Genomic DNA, 17,750 nt, shown 5'->3' with positions numbered 1-17,750 from the left:
ATGTTTCCATTACAGATTTCTATGGAAGGCAACGTTCACACATTCAGTATTTGGTCAGTAATTTACATCAGTATTTGTAAAACCTAAACCAGGAGCGGGTGATAAATACAGAAGTGGTGCACATATTTCTATTATACTTTCTCTTGTTCCTCTCCTGGTTTAGCTCACACATACTGATGTAAAATACTGACCAAATACTGAATACACTGGTTTTGCCTAATAAATAATGTTTTGTGGCCTAGGATCCTCAAGCTTCATCTCTGTATGAAGCTCACATTTACCATAAAAGCAAAGTAAGTTTAATGAACAAACATTACACAAAAAAACAACCAAGATTATATAACGACAGATCCACATGGTGTGAGGTGACATTCAATCATTCTTATGATAACATCAACTTGATTCACACTGTCACAGCATTGGTTCTAGGTATAAGTAAGCTAATGATGTTCAAACCGACAGTATTAAAGGGGCTTTCACAAGATTTATCCCCTCTATATAGGACAAGGTATAACTTACTGATCACAAGGGGACCAAATCCTTGGAACTGCCAGCAATCCTTGGAGGTCAAGTAAGCAAACCTCCATTCTATTTATTTACTACGCGACTGGCAGAGTACAGCGCATCACTATTTCAGGCAGTCCCATAGACAATAATAATCAAACTTTTTGTGGAACTAGTTTATGGACTGTAGTGCGCTGCTTGACAGAATACCGAATCCAAACTATGTTGAAAAATTGATCATTTATTTCCCAACGCGTTTCGAAGTAGATATTACTAATTCCTCAGGGCACTACAGTCCATAAATTAGTTCCATGAAAAGTTTGATACTCTGGCGGTCACCGAGTTGACCTTTGGACGTGCAGCAAGCTGACTACGGATCTTACATGCCTATTTCTATCCTGGAAAGGGTGAGTGAATTCCTGTGATTTTCTTTCATTTTCAACCCAGATAAGACCCTATTGCGCTTTTCTTGTTCCTATAGTATTTATATATAGACAATAATAATAGGAGAGGTGGTGAGTATGCTTAACCCTCACTTGACTCAGATAAGGCTCCCATTCTCAAAATCACTGGGGTCACCCAGCGAGGCAGTGCTATGGAGTCGGTGGTTTAGGTGAGATGAATCTGTGCTGCACTTTATTTACATGCTCAGTAGTGACCAGCGCTATGGAGTCGGTGGTTTAGGTGAGATGAATCTGTGCTGCATTTTATGGACATGCTCCTCAGTAGTGAGGCAGTGCTGTGGAGTCGGAGGTTTAGGTGAGATGAATCTGTGCTGCACTTTATGTACATGCTCAGTAGTGACCAGTGCTGTGGAGTCGGAGGTTTAGGTGAGATGAATCTGTGCTGCACTTTATGTACATGCTCAGTAGTGAACAGTGCTGTGGGGTCGGAGGTTTAGGTGGGATGAATCTATGCTGCACTTTATGTACATGCTCAGTAGTGAGGCAGTGCTATGGAGTCAGTGGTTTAGATGAGCTGAATCTGTGCTGCACTTTATGTACATGCTCAGTAGTGAGGCAGTGCTGTGGAGTCGGAGGTTTAGGTGAGATGAATCTGTGCTGCACTTTATGTACATGCTCAGTAGTGACCTGTGCTGTGGGGTCGGAGGTTTATGTGAGATTAATCTGTGCTGCACTTTATGTAAATGCTCAGTAGTGACCAGTGCTGTGGGGTCGGAGGTTTATGTGAGATTAATCTGTGCTGCACTTTATGTACATGCTCAGTAGTGACCAATGCTGTGGGGTCGGAGGTTTAGGTGAGATGAATCTGTGCTGCACTTTATGTACATGCTCAGTAGTGTCCAGTGCTGTGTAGTCGGAGGTTTAGGTGAGATGAATCTGTGCTGCACTTTATGTGCATGCTCAGTAATGAGGCAGTGCTGTGGAGTCGGAGGTTTAGGTGAGATGAATCTGTGTTGCACTTTATGTACATGCTCAGTAGTGAGGCATTGCTGGGGAGTCAGAGTCATGAAGTCGGGAGTCAGGGAAGTCGGAGTTTTGGCTTATCAACTCCACAACCCTCCTTTAAGGACTCATTTACACTTGCTAAAGGTTGCTGTAAAAGAACCACTGATTGGCTATATGTTTGCTGATCGGCGGTCATTTAACAGCCTAGTTAGACAGGTTGACAGTTCTTCTAATGTGTACAGAAGACCAGTAATGGAATGTTCTCTGTGTACTGACAGTTATTCTTCTCAGAAGCACTTGTCCTGTTTACACAGGACAATGTACAGCTAAGAACAATCATTTTTCATGAAACTTAAAAATCATTTCACCCTACGAACGAGTATTTTGATTGACAGCCTCTTTCGACATGCCGATTATCAAGAATCGTTGGTTTGTAATAAGGTGCATTTACACTTGCTAGTTAAGTGTAACATAACACATAACACAGAGGGGTGCAGGACGACATGGTTTGCTTCTTGCATTCGGACATTATGATGCATAGTCTGTAAATCAACAAATGCAAAGGAAGAACAGTTCATGATATCATCTAGATCACTATTTAAAAAATAAGCTCAAATACTGTACAGAAAACTTGGACAAAATAAATAAAAAGTGTTAAAAAAAAAGACAAAAAAAAATAAATAACTAGTTAAAAAAGTAGAACATACCTCCCATCCCCTGCACACCATCATCAACCATCAATACACATACAGCTTGCTCTGGTGTCAGTTGCTGATGCGATAACAAATCTGTATCACACGAGAATGTACATTACAGATCCACCCTTGTCCTATCTGCTGCGATGCCTTTACCAACAACTATTGTACATGGGTGCCTCATACTCCTGTGCAGATGCTGCTTATGATCTAATGGATGCCTAGAAAGACTGAGAATTACAATGAGCCCTTTGTTTTTAAGCAAGTACATCAGATGTTGGATATAGTGCACATTTTTGTATCTCTATACATGGGAGAGTCACAGCATTATTTTCAGTTGTTATTGACATTAAGTAAAGAAACTAGAATTGTGTTTCACTTATTGATTGTGCAAACCTAAAATATAATCTATATCTTAAGGGTATATGTAAACATCGTCTTTTCTACATTAGGTGGACAAAATATCTTTAGTGACTTTTGTTGTTTCCTCGGTGCTTTGTCAGTGGTTTTGGCTACTGGAGATTTTTTTTATAGTTTTTTGTAGAGTCTATTTTTGCACGGGAATTTTTTTGGACATTTTTTTTTTTACTCCATTCAATAATGATAATCTACGAGCGTTTTTTGAAGCATAAATACTTGTAAAACACTAAAAAAAAATGTCCAGGAGTTTTCTGGGTGTCTTTTCAGCCTTCCCATTGCCTTGTAATAGTATAGAGCAACTTCAGAGAAGAAAACGCCTGTAGAATGGTCAACTCACTTCTTTTAACCGCTTAGTGTCTTTGGAAACATGAAGAGGTTAAAAAACGCCCGAAAGGCTGAACACATGAACAACAGGTCGTTTTTACATAGAAATGCCTATGTTCATTCTTCGGAGCATTTTCTGGGCACTTTTTCAGGTGAGTTTCGGAGTGGACCTGCCTAAAAAGGACAGCGATTGTACATACCCTTAGTGGAACTAGAAAATGTCCATTCAACGTTTACAAGTAAAGTACAATTGCAAAACGATACAAAGTTTCCCAAGAAACAAATGACTGACCAAAACAAACCTACAGATTAAACCCTTAGTGACCAGGTCAATTTTTTTAAAATCTGACATCTGCCATTTTATATAGTAATAACTTTGGAACGCTTCAACATATCCCATTGATTTTATTTTTTTTTTTTCATGACACATTACACTTTATGTCAGGGGTGGGGAACCTTTTTCCATCCGGGGGCCATTTGGAAATTTCTACCATCATTCGAGAGCCACACAAAAATGATCACCTTGAGGCTGTGTACGCACGTAAGCGGTTTTTTTCGCGTTTTTTAAGCGCTTTTTAAAAAGCATCCCATTCATTTAAATGAATTCTGCACTTTTTGTGCATACTGATGCGTTTTTTTCCGTGAAAAAAACGCAGCGTGGTAAAAAACACAGCATGCTAATTAATTTTGCGGAAAAATCCGCATTCCTAGCTTTTTTCTATTAGACTGGGGACGTGCGGAAAAAACGCGCGGAAAAAAAAGCGTGTTTTCTGGGAAGGAGTCCGGTTTTCAGGCAGAAATTTTCTGCAAACGTGGGTACATAGCCTGGAAATTACCCCAGTATATTTAGTCAAACAATTAATTACGGTAACTCTCCCTTAATGTGACGGCTGGAGCTGCTTCTCCATCACTGGGGGCTATATATATCACAGGTGGTAGGATATACAGTACTCGGGGGCATATACAGTACTTTCGGGGTAAATGCAGCAGCTGTGGGGGATGGGGATCGTCGGGGAGGCTCATAGATCACTGGGGGGGACAGATCACAGAGCGGTGACACAAAGATCACAGGGGTGCATATAGCTGAGGGGCACATGGCTTTGGGTGACAGATCACAGGGGGCACATGGGAGCACAAACATCACAGGGGGGCACATAGATAACAGGGGGCACAAAGCTGGGAGCCACAGATATCACAGGGGTGCACATAGCTGGGGGCACAGATCATGGGGGGCATATAGCTAGGTGGCACAGATCACGAGAAAAAAATCACAGGGAGCACATAGATCACAGGGGGCACATAGATCACAGGGGACACAAAGCTGGGAGCCAAATATATCACAGGGGTGCTCATAGCTGGGGGCATAGAGATCACGGGGGGCATAGCTGGAGGGCACAGATCACAGGGGGCATAGATATCACATGGGGAAACAGCTGGGGGTGCACATAGATGGAGGGCACATAGATCACAGGGGGGCATATAGCTGGGTGGCACAGATCACAGGGGGTATATATAGGTGGGGGGCACAGATCACATGTGGAAACAGCTGGGGGCACAGAGATCACGGGGGGCATATAGCTGGAGGGCACAGATCACAGGGAGCATAGATATCACATGGGGAAACAGCAGGGGGGCACATAGATGGAGAGCACAGAGATCACAGGGGGGCATATAGCTGGGGTGGCAAAGATCACAGGGGGGCACATAGCTGGAGGGCACAGATCACAGGGGATATGTATAGGTGGGGGGCACAGATCACATGTGGAAACAGCTGGGGGCACAGAGATCACGGGGGGCACATAGCTGGAGGGCACAGATCCCCGGGGAGGCACAGAGCTGCGGGCACGCAGAGATCGCTGACTCTCTGGTAGCAATGCAGGATCCATCTCTCCTCTTCTGGGACATGTGGACGGGAGAGCATTGGGCGCTAAAAACCGCCAAGACACAGACACTAACCCCGCCCACCAAGACGCTAACCACGCCCACCCAGACGACATCATCATGTGCAGGGCAGACAGCGTTTTGTAATGAACGCTGCGTGCCCGTGCAGTTGGGGGTTAAAGGGTCGGCAGCTGACAGGATACAGCTGCCGCCCGAGCATTGGGGACTCCAGGGACCTGTCCGCGGGCCACATGAAAAGTCACTGCGGGCCGCATGTTGCCCGCGGGCCGGAGGTTCCCCACCCCTGCTTTATGTTAATGGTAAATTTAAGTTGATTTACGTTTTGTTCTAAAAATATCAGAAATTTCAGCAAAAATTTAAAAAATTAGCAATTTTCAAACTTTGAACGATTATCCCTTTAATCCAGACAGTCGTATCTCACACAAAAACATTACTAAATAACATTTCCCTCATGTCTGCGGACCTGTTCAGTTTTGAAGTCAATATATTCAGGCTATGTGCCCACGTAGCGTTTTAAAACGCACAATGAAAACCGGACTCCTTCCCAGAAATCGCGCGTTTTTTTCCGCGCGATTTCACCGCGATTCTGTCGCGATTTTCTCAAGCACTTTCCAAGCGATTTGAAGCATCGCTTGGAAAGTGATTGACAGGTTGGTCACACTCGTCAAACATAGTGTTTGACAAGTGTGAGCAGCTTTTTACTCTTGAGGCCGCCTATGTGGCATCAATAGTAAAAGATAGAATGTTAAAAATGATAAAAAAAATAAAAAATTGGGGTATATTTACCTTCCGACGTCCCGGGCTGTCATCCCGGGCCTCAGCGTTCCCAGCGATGCCTTGCGAGACCTGTGATGACGTTGGTCTCGCGTTACTATAGCGATCTCGCGAGACCACGTCATCACAGGACCTTGCCGCAAGGCATTACTGGGAACGCTGTGGCCCGGGATGGCAGCGCGGGACGTCGGAAGGTAAATATACCCCGATTTTTTATTTTTTATTCTTTTTTTTTACAGGGGTATGGTACCCAGGGCCTGGAGGAGAGTCTCCTCTCCTCCACACCTTGGGTACCAACCGCACATGAGACGCTTAACTTCCCGCTTGGTGGGCATAGCCACATGCGGGAAGTAAGCGATTCTCATGCATTCCTTTGGGTGCGGAATCGCGGCAATTCTTTGCGATTCCGCACAAAAGAATGATCATGCTGCGATTTTTTCCGCGATGCGATTCCGCCGCGGAAAAAAGCGCAGCATTAGCACAGCATTGGCGGAATGCATGGGGGGTGTTCTGTACACGATTTTTAAACGTTTTCGCGCCGAAAATCGCAGCAAAAACGCTTAAAAATCGCATCATGGCCACACAGCCTCAAAATGGCTTTCAGGTAGTTTATTAATCATTCAGGTGCTTTTCAGGAATCAATACAAAGTGACAAGACAGGAATGAAAAAAGTAGATTTTTACCACCTAAATGTCGCTAACTTCTGAACAGGCCGCTATGACCGGCAGACTTTAAGGCCATTACTTGGCCGTGAACTGCCATGACAAACATCAGGACAACACGATCAAAATCTCAGGGTGCCAATGGGGTGGAAGAGGGAGCCCCTACACTGTTGACCATTTAGATGCTGTAGTCACTATTGACAGCAGTATCTAAGGGGTAAAACGGCCATGATTGGTGCCAACACCGATTGTGGCTGATGCAGCAACTTGTCAGCTAGAGTGAACAGCCGACAGCTTCTGAATAGTCACCTGTCAAATACTATTCTCTTATAACGCAGGTCAGTAAAAAGACATACTGGTGGTCATTAAGGGGCTAAATAATCCATTCAATAGATTAGGATACATTCCATTAAAGTGGAAGTAAAGGAGCATTACACACACAAGTGGAGGGAAATGAGTCTGGATGACATACATTGCATGAGTGAATAGTACAAGGGAACCCTACATAAACATAACCATAACATGTATAGCAAGGAGGTACTAACCAAAATATTCCAAGATAAATAAAAATGCAGCAAATCATAGGAAACTATATTAGAAAGACCAAAAAACATCCATGAAATAAGCAATGCTTTACCGACCACAATGGCTACTCTCCCATCTCCCCTAGTTTAACCTTTCGCAACAGCTTCTTCTGGGGGTCCGTTACCTTCTTGCTATGAGTGTTAAGTTTTCCCTATTAATATTCAATGCTGCAATGTATAATATGCAGACCTAATTGCCTCCGCTTCTGGGTGTGATTTTCCTTATTTACACGGTAGTGTGATCCCGGCATAATAAGGATGAATGCACAAATTTTAAAATGACGGCCTAAGTGACATAGTTATACTGATCTTTAATCAGTGAATTTGAGACATTGCTGTAAATCTAAAATGCAGCAATAAAACAAATATTCCCCTGTAAACTTATTTCAGTAGTATCATCAAGTCCTGGTCAAGAAGGAGTTTATAACTGGCTTCATTCAAAACAGGAAATTCAGTTTTAGGTAAATCCCCCCTTGTTCTCATTCTCCATACATTCCAAGCTATAGTGACGTGAAGTCTGGGGTTGGGTAGTTTGGAGTAAGGAGTGGTGACTGAATTTTATTTTGGTTGGTGTTACATTTTATATGTGAGAAAAAAACACTATACATGTATTTCTCACTAGATTTTGTTGCTGTCATTCTTACCAGGAGGAACTCTAGCAGGTTCTTTATGGCATTTATTAGTCTGTACAGAAGCAACATTTTTAGTTTAAAGGTGTATTTCAGTAAAAAATATGCATTCCCTGTACACTGTATAGGTGATAAGATTTAGATCAGTGGGAGTCCAGCTACTGGGAACCTTAAAGATTGCTATAATGGGGACAGCAGTCACCGGCCCCCATTCACAAGGCAAAGATAGGTTTGAATGGAATTGTAGTTGGGCATACGTCTTGCCAGTCCATTCCAACTCCATGAGAGTGATGGGAAGAGCAAATCATGTGTCTGTGTGCAACGGAGGTAACACTTCACATATCTAAAGCTGGCCATACATGAGATAGACTTCGAACAAATGTTTGGATGGTAGACAGCCATCTCTCCGGAGCTCCCAATACATATAAGAGCCAAGCTGAGTGCTCTTGTATTTTCAAATGGGATAGAGGAGAAAAAAGCTGCCAGACTCTTCTTCCCTGAAACTAAGGATCAGCTACTGAAATTACAACCCGCAATCCTTCGGCATTTGTTGGGAGGTCTCCATATGGTTGGCTGTTTCCACAGAAAATGGCGAATTCAGCTGACTTTCATCTAATGTTTGACTGTAAAATATTTTAATAATGCTTCCATAAAAACCTGTATTCTATTTATAGAGACAATCACACTAGCTTCGATACAGTAATCTATATGGATATGATCTTGGGTACCACGTGCTGACAAAAATTAAACTGAGCAATCATGTCTTCGGTCCTGGAGTTTGGCCCTGACAGGATGTAGAAGGTCGTGCAGTCCATGTGGCTTCATAAATACTGATTTCATGCAGTGGTGGACAAAGCATTTTTTCTGTCAGTTTTCCCAAAAATCTAACCAAAAATTTGCCATGTTCCACTGGACGCTGTATGCACAGAGCTCTGCTCCTACAGGAAAAGTACCATATGATGCTTCTGTACAGCACAGAATTCACGGAGAAAATCCACAGCATAAATCAATCAGATTGCAGATTTGAAATCTATGGCGTGTCAGCATATGATGCAGATATCACAGCGGATTTTGCCCATGCATTGCAACGGGTGAAATGTGCTGCAGAGTTTCCAAAACAAAAACTAGTGTTTTTTGCTGTTGTTGATTTCCCCACAGCAGACAGATCCTATGGGAACATATTATTGGGCCAAATGCATGCTTCAACTGTGCTATCATCCTGTTATGCAAAGTTGGGTAGACCAAAGACCCTCCTCTTTCCGATATTTTTATTGCATACAGCCACATTTCCTCACCAACACTATCCTAAATATCTACTGTTCATACAGGTCTGCAACAAATCCAGCCGTAAGTTTGATACTAGTGAGTAATAAATATTTGTGCCACGAATCACCCTTCATTGTAACCATGTGTCACGCTGTCTTCACTTTCTGCTCATTACCTCATTCCCCTTATTCTAGGCTAAGAGTGGAAATAATGAAGCATTGTGTCTTTGATTTATTGAGCAGAACTACAGACCTATCCTCCAGACCTTCAGGGCTAATAATACAGTGACCCTATGAATTATTACTGGAAGCCTTGCAGCGATATGGGACATTGGTCTGATTTTTCACAATTCTATGTTCATTATTTGCCGATTTATTCAATATTTCATCCTATATCAGGCATGCGATGACTATTTCTTTGTATGTGTATATATGTATATTGGCAGTGCCTTTTATTGGCTGTCTGTTCAGCTCTCCATTGACTGGATATGGGAGTTTGTCACACAGCCTAAAGCATTCTCTCTTGGGAGAAAATGCCATCAGCCATGCTGTTTTTACCTTCCTGATACTAGTGGTTCCCTTAAAGGGCTTGTCTGAGATTTTATTAAATGTTCACAAAGCTGGTTACATGCATTCAAAATTAACTTGCACTCACCTGGGAAATCAGTCCCCATTCTGGTGGTCTATGTCATCTGTTCTGCAGTGATGATGTGCCAACACGGGCATGTGAACACTGCAGCCAATCAATGACTTCAGTGGTGATGGAGGTATAATTAAGGTGTGCCTGAATAGGCTAGTGATTGGCTGCAGCAGTCCCATGGTCATGGTAGACATTTCATCACTGCGGAACAGTTTACAAAGACCAGTGGGACACCAGAGTGACAGCACTGGTGCAAGTAGCAAATTACCAGGTGAGTATAAGAATTTTTTCCTTTACCACATTTCCTGCTTTGTGGCTATTTGTTTTTTAAATTTGGACAACTCCTTTTAAGTAACTATATGCAATTGTGAACTGGTCCACGCTCACCAGCATCCACAGGGAATGAATGCATGTTTACTTGAGCTGGACAAACCTGAGCATTGGAGGAATAAAGCACAATTATGTATTTATCTCATTTTGTGTTTGTGGTACGGGTGCACTAGACTCCTGTCGAGTCTAGTAAAAATCATATACATTTCTTAAAATGGTGGCGGCCTGTAGATGGATGTCAAAGTAAAGAATCTATCACAGGCAATCGGATGCCATTTGCCTAAGGCTGGGGTCACACTTGCAACTGCACTGCGAGAAACTCGCACGAGTCTCTCGCATCAATACCCAGCACTGCCGCCGGCACTCGGGACCAGAGCCACTCCGATGCATAGAAATACACGCAGCCACACACTCTGGCCCCAAGTGCCGGCGGCAGTGCCGGGTATTGATGCGAGAGACTCGTGCGAGTTTTTCGCATTGCACTCACAAGTGTGACCCCGGCCTTAGGTTGGAGACACACTAGCAATATAAAAATCGGTCCGATTTTGATGCAGGAGAGTCGGACAAGTGTAATGCAAGTGTCATGCGAGTACAATTTTTCACACCTAGCATCTGATTTACATCCGAATGCAGTGCGATTGCTATCCTACTGCAATGCGATTTTAACGTGAGCTTTCACATACAGCAATTCTGTCATTTACACATCGTTTTCAAACGAAATGTTCTTCAAAACACACACACACACACACATATATATATCTGTGAAGAAGACACTGAGTTTGAACTGCGGTGACCTCATCACTGGCATTTTCCCACGGTCCAGAGGTCATCACAGTTCAGGCCGGAAAGGAGGGCAGCCTGAGTGACGTCCAGGCTGAAAACTGTATATCACCCAGACATGGATTACGGCGTGGGACAGAACGATGGACAGGAATGGTATATTCATGTTTTTTTATTTTACTTTTATTACAGGAGATCGAAGGTTTCACAGGAATTAGGTGAGGTCGTAACTATGGTTTAATTAAGAATATTAAAGGAGTCTGTGTCATTATTTCAAATAAAGGACTTTATTTTCGGTGTCTGTGTTTTCTTACAATGTGACTATGGGGTTAATAATGGGGGCATCTTATTGATGCCTCTCCATTACTAACCTCGTGGCTTGATGTCACCTGATAAAGGTGACATCAACCCCACCAACTATTACCCCACCAACTATATATTACATATATATATATATGTATTCTATGTGTATATAGCTATTCTATATATTCTATTCAAACCAGTCAGTGCCATTTCACTGTAGCCGCATATGAATTGACGGCTTTTCAAATACAATCGGTGTGTAATAATCGGACAGCACTCGCATGGACCAAGTGCTGTGTGATTTTTTTTCTCGCACTCATTGACTTCTATTGCGGGATGCGATCCGATTTCCAATTACAATTGCAGCATGCTGCGATTTTTTTCCGAAAAAAAAACGCAGATGAAGACACAATTGTAGAATAACACTGGTCCAAATTCAATCCGATTTTTTATTGGATTGCATTTGTCCGATTTCATCGCAAGTGTGAATGAGCCCTTGCAGTGGCATCCATCATGCACAGGCTATAATGCCATCCACTGATGTTTCTGCTCCACATACTATTATAGTGTATGGGTGACAGATGGATCTTAGGCAACAGTTACATCCTCCATTTACGGTCAGGAAATTTTCCCCATGTATACAGTATGTTAAACAGAGCCCAAAAAGCGCAATGTGAATATGGCCTTATTTAAATACCCAGTCTTCCGATTTTTGGAAACAGAGCTGGTGTGATTATACAAATGAATCATTTGTATACAAAAATATTCAGAATTGAGAATTTGTATACAATCATTTGTGCACACTACATTCGCGCATCTTTTTTCTCATCCGTGTCACCCATAGATTTCAATGGAACAATTCACACATCTGTTATTTAGAAGCGGATCCGAGTGTCCATTCCGTTACCATCAGTGCATGTCCTAGACTCATCCATTTTTGCTGATCAGATTCAGCCATTCAAATCTAAGGGCATTCACCAAGAACTAATAGAAAAACAAGAACATCCCTTTTCCATCAGCTTTTCCATCAATTTGTAACTCATCCATTGCTCACTGTCAATGGGAGAAAAAAGTTCAGACAGTTTAAAGGGAACCAGGACCAAGAAAATGAATTCTAACCTGCAGGTACCATGTTGTAGACCAGGGAAAGTGGAGTAAGATTGATACATAGTTTTGTGAGAAAAGATTCAGAATAACCTGTGTTTTTCTTCATTTAATACTCTGCCCTTTCTGAAATTTTCGGTCCAGTGGGCGATCCTATCAGTGCTTGACAACTTTCTATGTGTAACTGTGCAATCACTGACAGGTCCGCCCACTGGACCGAAAATCCCAGAAAGAGCAGAAGTGATTAAATCACAAGTTATACTGAATATTTTCTCACAAAACTATATATCAATCTACTCAGCTCCCCCTGCTCTATAAAATGGGGCCTGTAGATTAGACTGCATTCTCATGGTGACAGGTTCTCTTTAACTGCTTTATTTTTAAAAATGGATGAGAAAAAAAACCCAGAATCAAAACAGATGCAAAATGGATCACACAAAAGAGAAAAACAATCCATTTTTGATGAATGTAATGACAGAAACAGATGTGTGAATGAAGCTTTAGAGTTAAGAAGTTAAAAATAAATGTCCTGTTGTATGATATCCAGGTTTTCTAGAAAATGCACACATCGTAGTCTTCAATTATTATGCTTCTATGTACAAAACTATCTGTATCACATAGACATTATCAAATTATAAACCTCAGGAATAACCCTACGTGACTCCCTGAATGAATTGTGTGCTGATATTTATTATATATATATTTTTTTTTATTGCACATATATACACGCACATATGTATATACACATTGTATATACAAATATACATACAGACACACCTACACACCTATAAACTATACAATAAAGCTCAGGTGAGTCACACGAGAGACCCCATGCTAGTACTACTCACAGCAGTCTTTCTACACTATTATTTGCTGGTCTCAGTACGATTGCTGGAGATGGCATGCTTATTGTGTGGTCTGGGCAACTACATATTCTCTTGAGGATTTAACATGTTAGTGTATTTACAGTCTTCTGATAATTACCAAACACATTGGTTAGTCTAAGTGAATATGAGGTTGCTGGAGGAGAGGCCCTGATAGTATGCTCCAGGCTGAGAAGAATAGATCAGACCTATATGATGAAACATCTCTACCATTACAGCCATTAGTATAAAAAGTCATCAGGTGTATGCCGCCTTCCTCTATATGAACACCAAGGCCAGTAATATCAGCTGTGTGGTCACCATGTGTTCCCTACGGGGATGCACCATGTGGTTAGCACAGTTTCACCTGCCATTCCCTAGATGCACCAGATGGGTGGCTGGTTCTTCTATGATTTTCAGAGCTCCGGGATACTTTGGAGAAATAATATGTGACATGGAGCATTTTCACACCAGGAGGTCCTTACACCTCCTGTATTACATTATATCACAAGCAGGGCTCTCATCATCCCTAAGAATAAACACATAATGTCAGTCCTATTATTGTGGGCCTATATCTTTGTGCTCCTTTACATGTATTCTGACATTTGTGTACGGAAACTTCTATTTCTAACGCTCTGAGCTGGTGTCTGTACCCGATTGTATTCTGCATATCCCTGTGCCTTTGTAACTGTGCAAGCAGTCGCCATTAGACATTCTGGGGCACAGATGAAGTAGGAGGATCATGTCTCCTCACCACAGTGAATAATGTTATTCCTGAAACACAGTATGCAACACTTTACAATGCAGCATTATTCTCAATCCATCGCTACTACGTATACTGTAAGCAGACAATGTGCAAGGAACAACTGGAAAATGTCAGAAAATACACACTTCTTTCCTGGTATAAGATAAGCTTGCCTGTCTTTGGTTTCATTTCCTATATAAAACATGCAGGCTCCCTATATGTTATTCTACGATTAGAAGCCTTAACTTTTACTACTAGGAGTTTCTGTAGCAGTCGTCACTGTGGATTTCTAACTTTTTCTCAATGCCTATTTTTTCTTTAGTGTGCATCTCCCTAGGAAAGCATGAGAAAGTAAACCTAGAGTATTTCCTGTACATCTCGCCAGCTTCACATGTACCTGTGTTCTTCACGGCTATCTCATACGTGTTCTCAAGAACAACAGCTCTGTATATAGTGACAAGATATATATATATATATATATATATATATATATATATATATCCCCATATCTGGATATACGTGTGCATACTCCTGTGTGTATGTGTGCGCCCGTGTAATTTCATCACACATTCATTACTCAGACTCACTCAGCCATGTAATAGAGACAGAGAGAGCGAGAGACAGAAAATCACAAGGCCTCATTCTACCCCCTCCCTGCCCAGGCCCCAGACAGACAGGCGGGCATGTATATGTGGGGCGGGGGGTGAAAACCCACCCTTTGCTGCACCCCACTTAACCTGTTCTCAGCCAAAAGTATATCAAGCAAAGGGCTGCAGGCCTGTTTGTCAGAAAGATGGGTTAAGGGACTTATAAAATGACCTACTCCTCAATCAAGTAATCATAGGGTTAAGACAGCATTCCTTCCCCTCCCTCTTGCACCCTGTCCTCTCTTTCTTTCACCAAAAACCCTTTCACCTTATTCTGTGGCTCCCCCTCCTTTACACTGTTCACCCCCCCACTGCTTCACAGTACAAAGACCCTCTCATTCCCCTAACCCTCCCTCCTTTATTCTCACATTCCCCCTCTTCCTACCCCCCTTCCCATGCACAGCAAAGAAGGAGTGAGAGAGAGAAAAACACACACTTAAAGGGAAAAAAAAGTTGCCCCGTTGTTCCGTTAATGTTTCTTCCGTGGATTTTAGCACACTTTGGAATCGGTCTATGTGAGATTCTGCATGCTGACGCTTGTCTCCCATCTCTCTTTCGGAGTCTGTCCGATGTCTTTCTGCATCCTTCTGTATTCTCCCTGTCTCTCACTATCTCACATTCCTCTTTCTGTTTCTCTCCTTCTCTCTCACTCCCTTTCTCCGCCCCCTCTCTCTCTTCGTTTCCCTCTTTCCTCTTTTCCTCCCTTCCTCTCTTTCTCTCTCTCCCGTTTCTGTCTCCTATACCCTCCCTCTCCTTCTCTCTCCCTCTCCCCCTCCTCTCTAGTACCCTCTGCACCTGCTAAGTTTTTTTTAACCAATAATTCATTTTTTCCTCTCCCTTCTTTTACGATTTCCGAAAAGAAAAGCAAGCCAAAATTACCCCCCCACTAGAAATAAATATACCTTCCTATCCCTTACTTCGTCCGCACTCCCCAGACCCTTATGCAGGATGAGAGTACAAAATCCCGGACAATAAATGGATAAAATAGTGTTCCCCGAGCAGGAAAGTCTGTGTGTTATACTCACACTCCCGGGCAGAGAAGAGATTATCTGCTCCCGACGTCAGCGCTACGTGGTTGGTGAAGAATTAAACCCATGGCAGGGACAGCGAGATGCCTCTTTGTGCTTTTCATGCGTGCTGCAATTTGCATTTTCTAAGGGCCTTTCATCAAGCATGCGATCTCTCAGGGAGAGTTACACAAAAGCAGCTCAAATCCCCGCCACAAAAATGGATGCCCCCCTTCCTCCCCCTTCTCCTCCTCTATCTCTCTCCTCTCACTGACTGCCTCTCTCTCTCACTTTCTCTTCTTTTCCCTCTCTTTTTCTAAACAGTCTCTCTTTCAGTGCCTCTCTCTCCTGTCTCTCTTCCTGTCTGCCTATTGATTAATTTCTGTCTGTCAACACTGCTCTGTCTCTCTCTGGGCTGATTTTTTTTTTCTCTTTCATTTCATAATCTCTCTCACTGTCTCTTTCAATGTCTCCCTTCATCGCTTGCTTCCTCCGGTCTCCCCTTTTCTTCAGCCTGCTTACTTCTCTCTTTTCATCTACCTACACTTTTCTGTTGATTTGCTCTCCCCCTGGCTTTCTTACACATAGTTTTCCTGTCTGTATCCTAACACTGTCCCTCCCCTCTTACACCTAAATATCTGCTTTGAGGCTTCTCCTCTGACAATCTGTCTCACACCTGCACTCTCTTTGCCCTTTCGTCTGGCACTCTAATTCTCACAGTGTCTCTTTCACACGTATGTGAATATATATATATATATTTATTTTAATACATATTGGCGATGCATATATCTATATATATATCTACCATACACATAGATGGATAGATAGATAGATAGACAGACAGACAGATATAGGCATCGTCAAGATGAATTAAGAACTATATCCTTGTCTTCTCTCACCTGCTTTCTTGCTCCAGTCGTTCCCATCTCGGCAGATTACCTCACATGCACTATATTTCTACAAATCTGCTTGTCTCTTCCATCTCTCCACTGTCACATGCCCTCCTCAGTCACTTTTTTTTAGCCCTGTCTCTTTGTCCTCCACGTTAAGGGAGTTATTTTGATGGACGGACAAGGAGCAGTTTTGCCTGTATGTCCTTTTGTGTGTGTGCATCATCACATGTCTCAGGGAACAATTTAATGCGGACGTCCGGAGAATACAAATGATGCATGATGCCTTGGAACATGTGTGGATGCCTCTGTAATGTGACTGTGTACCTGCTAGGTCACGGCTTAGTGCCACCTTACACACAACAGTCTCCTACCTTAGGACTGCAGCTTCCAAAAAAGAACTCAGGGAAGTTTGGATTCCATCTGAAATAAGGAGAAAAGTGATTTGTTAGCTTTACGATGCTTTATCTACTGCTAACATTACCAGGTACTACTAAACTGCTCACAGATCCAAACAGGCGCTACTATTATTATTATTACTATAAAAGCATCATCAGCAATGTTATATATTAGGCGAATGCAACCATGTATCAGCTGATTAAACATTAGCCCTAATGTCCAGAGCACAAATGATAGGCCACCATCTACAGCAGTCTATACTCTGCAATACATGCTACCACCCGACATGCAATGTTAGACTGCGATTACTCTGCAACTACCTCTGAATTAAAAGTCTATATACATGTCTCTGAAGCACTGTGACTTGGCTATTACTATAGAGAGGATTAAAATGCTAGTATTGCGCAATACATTGAAATAATAGAATATCTGTGCTTTCTTCTGCTCCTCGGACCACGAGGTCTGTTATTCTGCATCCCCTAATATTCTCTCTGACCCATTCCTGTTCTCACCCCTCTTCACCATCTTCTATATCTCACCTAGGCTATGTTTCTTTTCTGCACCGCTTCGTTCTGTGTATTACCTGTCTCCTCCGCCTCCATTTCTCTGTGTTTCTGTTTATTTCGTGCCTCACATCTCAGTGAAGACTCAATTTATTGATCAGCAGATAATGAGGACACAGTCTGAATGACAAGAGAGAGGAATGAGACAGAGGCAAGAAAGGGCTGTTATTACCTTACACCAGGCATATAGACACACTGGGTCCAGTATTAGAAAGCATCCCACCTGCGTGGAGAGAAGACCCCACCTGAGTTATTGGGGCAGATCTCTTATATTTCTATATATGTGGACATGAAATGTGCGGCTGGGATTT

General features: G+C 42.4%; 1 protein-coding gene across 9 annotated transcripts in view; it reads right to left on the bottom strand.

The window, feature by feature from the left end:
- ZNF219 (zinc finger protein 219) overlaps window positions 1-17,750 on the bottom strand; it is a 95,143-nt gene that overhangs the window by 25,497 nt on the left and 51,896 nt on the right. For 6 of the 9 annotated variants that reach the window (XM_073554771.1, XM_073554767.1, XM_073554770.1 and 3 more), the window contains 2 exons: window positions 17,460-17,559; window positions 16,852-16,900 (listed from right to left, as the gene is read on the bottom strand). The gene's annotated coding sequence lies outside the window, so the exon portion shown is untranslated. The other 3 variants (XM_073554774.1, XM_073554772.1, XM_073554775.1) reach the window with 3 other exon arrangements.

The sequence above is a fragment of the Dendrobates tinctorius genome, unplaced genomic scaffold (genome assembly GCF_039654945.1).
Source record: "Dendrobates tinctorius isolate UK_male_01 unplaced genomic scaffold, ASM3965494v1 ptg000213l, whole genome shotgun sequence".
NCBI lineage: Eukaryota > Metazoa > Chordata > Amphibia > Anura > Dendrobatidae > Dendrobates > Dendrobates tinctorius.
The sequence above is the reverse complement of the archived record's forward strand: the minus strand, read 5'-3'. Positions and strand labels throughout refer to the sequence as shown.